General features: G+C 42.2%; 1 protein-coding gene across 1 annotated transcript in view; it reads left to right on the forward strand.

Moving 5' to 3' along the window:
- The window catches only part of LOC129639648 (zinc finger protein 81), a 151,684-nt gene extending 146,021 nt beyond the window's left edge, over positions 1-5,663 (forward strand). The window contains exon 9 of the mRNA XM_055564795.1: positions 5,490-5,663. The gene's annotated coding sequence lies outside the window, so the exon portion shown is untranslated. The remainder of the gene's footprint in view (positions 1-5,489) is intronic.
- Positions 5,664-7,619: the final 1,956 nt, after the last annotated feature.

A 7,619-nucleotide genomic window follows, 5' to 3' on the forward strand; every position in this document is an offset into this window, starting at 1 on the left:
TAGCACTGTGTATATTTTAAATGGATAACCAACAGAAACCTTTTGTATAGCACATGGAACTCTGCTCAATATTATATGCCAGCCTGGAGAGGAGCAGGGTTTAGGGGAGAATGGATACATGTATATGGATGGCTGAGTTCCTTCACTGTTCGCCTGAAACTATCACAACATTGTTCATTGGCTATATCCCAATGCAAAATAAAAAGTTTAAAGTTTGGGGGAAAAACAGTAGACAGCCAGGAAGGAAGCACTTGTTAGAAATGGAATCAGCCAGAACCTTGATCTTAGACTTCTGGTGTTAAAAAGAATAAAATTAATTGAAGTCGCTCAGTCATGTCCAGCTCTTTGCGATGCCATGGACTGCAGTCTACCAGGCTTCTCTGTCCATGGGATTTTCCAGGCAAGAGTACTGGAGTGGATTGCCATTTCCTTCTCCAGGGGATCTTCCTGACCCAGGGATCGAACCCAGGTCTCCTGCATTGCCGGCAGACACTTTACCGTCTGAGCCACCAGGGAAGCCCAAAGTAAATTTAAAAAATAAATATAGCAGTGTATACTTGACCTTCCCAAAGGCACTACCTATCCCTTCCCCCTGGCAACCATAAGTTTTTTTTTTTCTAAGTCTGTGAGTCTGTTTTTGTTTTGTAAGTTCGTTTGTATCATTTCTTCTTAGATTCCACATATAAGTGATGTCACATGATATTTCTCCTTCTCTAACTTCATTCAGTATGACACTCTCTAGGTCCATGTTGCTGCAAATGGCATTTCATTCTCTTTAATGGCTGAGAAATATTCCATTGTTTATATGTACCATATCTTCTTTATTTATTCCTCTGTCAATGGGCATTTAGGTTGCTTCCATGTCTTGGCTATTGTAAATACTGCCACAGTGAACATTGGGGTGCATGTATCCTTTCGGATCATGTTTTTCTCCAGATATATGCCCAGAAGTGGGACTGCAGGGTCATATGGTAGCACTATTCTTAGTTTTTTAGAGAACCTCCATACTGTTCTCCATAGTGGCTGTACCAGTTTACATTCCCACAAACAGTGTAAGAGGGTGCCCTTCTCTCCACATCTTCTACAGCATTTGTTGTTTGTGAATTTTTTTGATGATGGCCATTTTGACTGCTGTGAGGTGATATCTCATTGTAGTTTTAATTTGCATTTCTCTAATAACTAGTAGCAATGTTGAATGTCTTTTCATGTGCCTCTTGGCCATCTGTATGTCCTCTTTGGAGAAATGTCTATTCAGGTCTTCTGCCCATTTTATGAGTGGGTTGTTTGTTTTGATGCTATTAAGCATCATAAGCTGTTTGTAAATTTTGGAGACTAAGCCCTTATAGGCCACATCATTTGCAAATATTTTATCCCACTCTGTAGTTTTTCATTGTTTATTGTTTCCTTTGCTGTGTAAAAGCTTTTAAGCAGGTCCCATTTATTTTTCCTTTTATTTCCATTATTCTAGGAGATGGATTGAAAAAGATGTTGCTGTGATTTATGTCAGAAAGTGTTCTGCTATATTTTCCTCTAGGAATTTTATAGTGTCCTGTCTCAAATTTAGGCCTTTAATCCATTTTGAGCTTATTTTTGTGTATAGAGTTAAGGAATGATCTAAAATAACTTTTTTACATGTGGCTGTCCCGTTTGCCCAGCACCATTTGTTGAAGAGACTGTCTTTCCAACATTGTGTGGTCTTGCCTCCTTTGTCATAGATTAATTGACCATAGGCGCATAGACTTATTTCTGGGTTTTCTATCCTGATGCATTATAGATGGCTGTCTTCTCATTGTTTCCTCAAATGGCCTTTCCTGGCTGCATGCACATAGACAGTGAGCATGAGCCTTCTCTGATATCTCTTCTTATAAGGACACTAATCCTATCAGATCAAGGCACCACCCTTAGTTCAGTTCAGTTCAGTCTCTCAGTTGTGTCTGACTCATTGCAATGCCATGGACTGCAGCACACCAGGCCTCCCTGTCCATCACCAACTCCCGAAGTTTACTCAAACTCATGCCCATTGAGTCAGTGATGCCATCCAACCATCTCATCCTCTCTCATCCCCTTCTCCTCCTGCCTTCAATCTTTCCCAGCATCAGGGTCTTTTCAAATGAGTCAGCTCTTTGCATCAGGTGGCCAAAGTATTAGTTTCAGCTTCAGCATCAGTCCTTCTAATGAATATTCAGGACTGATTTCCTTTAGGATGGACTGGTTGGATCTCCTTGCAGCCCAAGGGATTCTGAAGAGTCTTCTCCAGCACCACAGTTCAAAAGCATCAATTCTTTGGCACTCAGTTTTCTTTATAGTCCAACTCTCACATCCATATATGACTACTGGAAAAACCATAGCCTTGACAAGACAGACCTTTGTTGGCAAAGTAATGTCTCTGCTTTTTAATACTCTGCTGCTAAGTCACTTCAGTCATGTCCAACTCTGTGTGACCCCATAGATGGCAGCCCACTAGGCTCCTCTGTCCCTGGGATTCTCCAGGCAAGAATACTGGAGTGGGTTGCCATTTCCTTCTCCAATGCATGAAAGTGGAAAATGAAAGTGAAGTTGCTCAGTTGTGCCCGACTCTTCGTGACCCCATGGACTGCAGCCTACCAGGCTTCTCTGTCCATGGGGTTTTCCAGGCAAGAGTACTGGAGTGGGTTGCCATTGCCTTCTCTGAATACTCTGTCTAGGTTGGTCATAACTTTTCTTCCAGGGAGTAAGTGTCTTTTAATTTCATGGCTGCAATCACCATCTGCAGTGATTTTGGAGCCCCCCAAAATAGTCTGCCACTGTTTACCCATCTATTTGCCACGCAGTGATGGAACCAGATGCCATGATCTTTGTTTTCTGAATGTAGAGTTTTAAGCCAATTTTTTCACTCTCCTCTTTCACTTTCATCAAAAGGCTCTTTAGTTCTTCACTTTCTGCCATAAGGGTGGTGTCATCTGCATATTGAAGGTTATTGCCCAGGAATCTTGATTCCAGCTTGTGCTTCTTCGAGCCCAGCGTTTCTCATGATGTACTCTGCATATAAGTTAAATAAACAGGGTGACAATACACAGCCTTGACATATTCTTTTCCCAATTTGGAACCAGTCTGTTGTTCCATGTCCAGTTCTAACTGTTGCTTTATGACCTGCATAGAGATTTCTCAGGAGGCAGGTCAGGTGGTCTGGTATTCTCATCTCTTTCAGAATTTTCCAAAGTTTATCGTGATCCACACAGTCAAAGGCTTTGGCATAGTCATTAAAGCAGAAATAGATGTTTTTTTCTGGAACTCTCTAGCTTTTTTGATGATCCAGTGGATGTTGGCAATTTAATCTCTGGTTCTTCTGCCTTTTCTAAAACCAGCTTGAACATCTGGATTGTTCATGCATTGTTGAAGCCTGGCTTGGAGAACTTTTGATCATTACTTTACTAGAGTGTGAGATGAATGCAATTGTGTGGTAGTTTGAGCATTCTTTGGCATTGCCTTTCCTTGGGATTGGAAGGAAAACTGACCTTTTCCAGTCCTGTGGCCACTGCTGAGTTTTCCAAATTTGCTGGCATATTGCATGCAGCACTTTAACAGCATCATCTTTTAGGATTTGAAATAGCTCAACTGGAATTCCATCACCTCCACTAGCTTTGTTTGTAGTGATGCTTCCAAAGACCCACTTGACTGCATTCCAAGATGTTTGGCTCTAGGTGAGTGATCACACCATCGTGATCATCGGGGTCATGAAGATCCCTTTTGTACAGTTCCTCTGTGTATCCTTGCCACCTCTTCTCAATATCTTCTGCTTCTGTTAGGTCCATACCATTTCTGTCCTTTATGGAGCCCATCTTTGCATGAAATGTTTCCCTTGGTATCTCTAATTTTCTTGAAGAGATCTCTAGTCTTTCCCATTCTGTTGTTTTCCTCTATTTCTTTGCATTGATCACTGAAGAAGGCTTTCTTATCTCTTCTTGCTATTCTTTGGAACTCTGCATTCAGATGCTTATATCTTTCCTTTTTCCTTTGCTTTTTGCTTCTCTTCTTTTCACAGCTATTTGTAAGGCCTCCTCAGACAGCCATTTTGTTTTTTTGAATTTCTTTTTCTTGGGGATGGTCTTGATCCCTGTCTCCTGTACAGTGTCACGAATCTCTGTCCATTGTTCATCAGGCACTCTATCAGATCTAATCCCTTGAATCTATTTCTCACTTCCACTGTATAATCGTTAGGGATTTGATTTAGGTCATAGCTGAATGATCTAGTGGTTTTCCCTACTTTCTTCAATTTAAGTCCAAATTTGTGAATAAGGAGTTTATGATCTGAGCCACAGTCAGCCCAGTCTTGTTTTTACTGACTGTATAGAACTTCTCCATCTTTGGCTGCAAAGAATATAATCAGTTTGATTTCAGTGTTGACCATCTGGTGATGTCCGTATGTAGAGTCTTCTCTTGTGTTGCTATGAGCAGTGTGTTCTCTTTGCAAAACTCTATTAGCCTTTGCCCTGCTTCATTCTGTATTCCAAGGCCAAATTTGCCTGTTACTCCAGGTGTTTCTTGGCTTCCTACTTTTGCATTCCAGTCCCCTATAATGAAAAGGACATCTTTTGGGGGTATTAGTTCTAGAAGGTATTGTAGGTCTTCATAGAATGATGAACTTCAGCTTCTTCAGCATTACTGGTCAGGGCATAGACTTGGATTACTGTGATATTGAGTGGTTTACCTTGGAAATGAACAGAGATCATTCTGTCGTTTTTGAGATTACATCCAAGTACTGCATTTTGGACTCTTGTTGACTATGATGGCTATTCATTTCTTCTAAAGGATTCCTGCTCACAGTAGTAGATATAATGGTCATCTGAGTTAAATTCACCCATTCCAGTCATTTCAGTTCACTGATTCCTAAAATGTCAACATTCACTCTTGCCATCTCCTGTTTGACCACTTCCAGTTTGCCTTGATTCATGGACCTGACATTCCAGGTTCCTATGCAATATTGCTCTTAACAGCATCAGACCTTGTTTCTATCACCAGTCACATCCACAACTGGGTGTTGATTTTGCTCTGGCTCCATCTCTTCATTCTTTCTGGAGTTATTTCTCCACTGATCTCCAGTAGCATAAGGGGCACCTACTGACCTGGGGAGTTCATCTTTCAGTGTCTTATCCTTTTGCCTTTTCATACTGTTCATGGGGTTCTCAAGGCAAGAATACTGAAGTGGTTTGCCATTCCCTTCTCCAGCGGACGACATTTTGTTAGAACTCTCCGCCATGACCAGTCTGTCTTGGGTGGCCCTACAGGGCATGGCTCATAGTTTCATTGAGTTAGATAAGGCTGTGGCCCATGTGATTAGATTGGTTAGTTTTCTGTGATTGTGGTTTTCAGTCTGTCTGCCCTCTGATGGAGAAAGATAAGAGGCTTATGGAAGCTTCCTGATGGGAGAGACTGACTGAGGGGGAAAATGGGTCTTGTTCTGATGGGTGGGGCCACGCTCAGTAAATCTTTAATCCAATTTTCTGTTGAAGGGTGCAGCTGTGTTCCATCTCTGCTGTTTACCTGGGGAAAAACTATGGTGGAGGTAATGAAGATAATGGTGACCTCCCTCAAAAGATCCCATGCATGTACTGCTACATTCAGTGCCCCCAGCCCTGCAGCAGGCCACCACCGACCCACACCTCCACCGGAGACTCCCGGACACCCACAGGCAAGTCCATTACTGTCTCCTGTAGGGTCACTGCTCTTTTCTCCTGGGTCCTGGTGCACAAGGTTCTGTTGTGCCCTCCAAGAGTCTATTTCCCAGTCCTGTGTAAGTTCTGGCAGCTCTGTGGTGGGGTTAATGGCGACCTCCTCCAAGAGGGCTTATGCCATACCCAAGTCTGCTGCACCCAGAGCCCTGTCCCTGCGACAGAGCACTACCAACCCATACCTCCACAGGAGACACTCAAACACAATTCTGTCTCAGTCTCTGTGGGGTCCTGGGTCCTCAGGATTTGTTTGAGCCCTCTGAGCATCTCTGGCAGGAATGGGGTTTGATTCTAAACGTGAATTCACCCCTCCTACCGTCTTGCTGGGGCTTCTCCTTTGCTCTTGGACGTGGGGTATCTCCTCACAGCCACTCCAGCATCTACTGTCTTGCTGGGGTTTCTCTGACCTTCGACGTGTGGTATCTCCAAGGGTATCTCCTTGTATCACAAGGGTATCTCCACCATTAGACTTCATGTAACCGTAATTACTTCCTCAGAAGGAATTCCCTAGTGACTCAGAAGGTAAAGAGTCTGCCTGCAATGAGGGAGAACCAGGTTTGACCCCTGGGTCAGGAGGATCCCCTGGAGAAGGAAATGGCAACCCACTCCAGTATTCTTGCCTGGAAAATCCCATGGACAGAGGAGTCTGGCAGGCTATAGTCCATGGGGTTGCAAAGAGTTGGACATGACTGAAGCAACTTCACTTCACTTCACTTCACTTCTTCAGAGGCCCCACCTCCGTTTCAGTACTTTAAATACATCTTGCCATTCTCTTCTGGCCTGCAGAGTTTCTGCTGAAAGATCAGCTGTTAATTGTATGGAGTTTCCCTTGTATGTTACTTGTTGCTTTTCTCTTGCTGCTTTTAATATTCTTTCTTTCTGTTTAGTCTTTGTTAGTTTGATTAGTATTTGTCTTGGCATGTTTCTCCTTGGGTTTATGCTGTATGGGACTCTGTGCTTCTTGGACTTGATTGACTATTTCCTTTCCCATGTTGGGGAAATTTTTTTTTTTTATTTTAATTGGAGGCTAATTACTTTACAACATTGTGGTGGTTTTTGCCATACATTCACATGAATCATCCATGGGTGTACATGTGTTCCCCATCCTGAACCCCCTCCCACCTCCCTCCCCATCCCATCCCTCAGGGTCATCCCAGTGCACCAGCCCTGAGCACCCCTATCTCATGCATGGAACCTGGACTGGCAATCTATTTCACATATGATAATATACATATTTCAGTGCTGTTCTCTCAAATCATCCCACCCTTGCCTTCTCCCAGAGTCCAAAAGTCTGTTCTTTACATCTGTGTCTCTTTTGCTGTCTCACATATAGGGTCATCATTACCATCCTTCTAAATTCCATATATATGCGTTAGTATACTGTATTGGTGTTTTTCTTTCTGACTTACTTCACTCTGTATAATAGGCTCCAGTTTCATCCACCTTGTTAGAACTGATTCAAATGCATTCTTTTTAATAGCTGAGTAATATTCCATTGTGTATATGTACCACAGATTTCTTACACATTATAATCTCTTCAAAAATTTTCTCAGACCCTTTCTTTTTCTCTTCTTCTGGGACTCCTATAATTTGAATTTTAGTGCATTTTGTCGCAGACGTCTTTGAGACTATCCTCAGTTCTTTTCATTCTTGTTCCTTTATTCTGCTCTTTGGCAGCTATTTCCACCATTCTATCTTCCACCTCACTTATCCATTCTTCTGCCTCAAATATTCTGCCACTGATTCCTTATAGAGTATTTTTAATTTCAGTAATTGTGTTGTTCGTCTGTTTATTCTTTTATTTCTTCTAGGTCCTTGTTAAATATGTTAATTGATTCTTGCATTTTCTCCATTCTATTTTCGAGGTTTTGGATCATGTTTACTATCAGTACTCGGAATTCTTTTTCAGGT

The sequence above is a fragment of the Bubalus kerabau genome, chromosome X (genome assembly GCF_029407905.1).
Source record: "Bubalus kerabau isolate K-KA32 ecotype Philippines breed swamp buffalo chromosome X, PCC_UOA_SB_1v2, whole genome shotgun sequence".
NCBI classification, from domain to species: domain Eukaryota; kingdom Metazoa; phylum Chordata; class Mammalia; order Artiodactyla; family Bovidae; genus Bubalus; species Bubalus kerabau.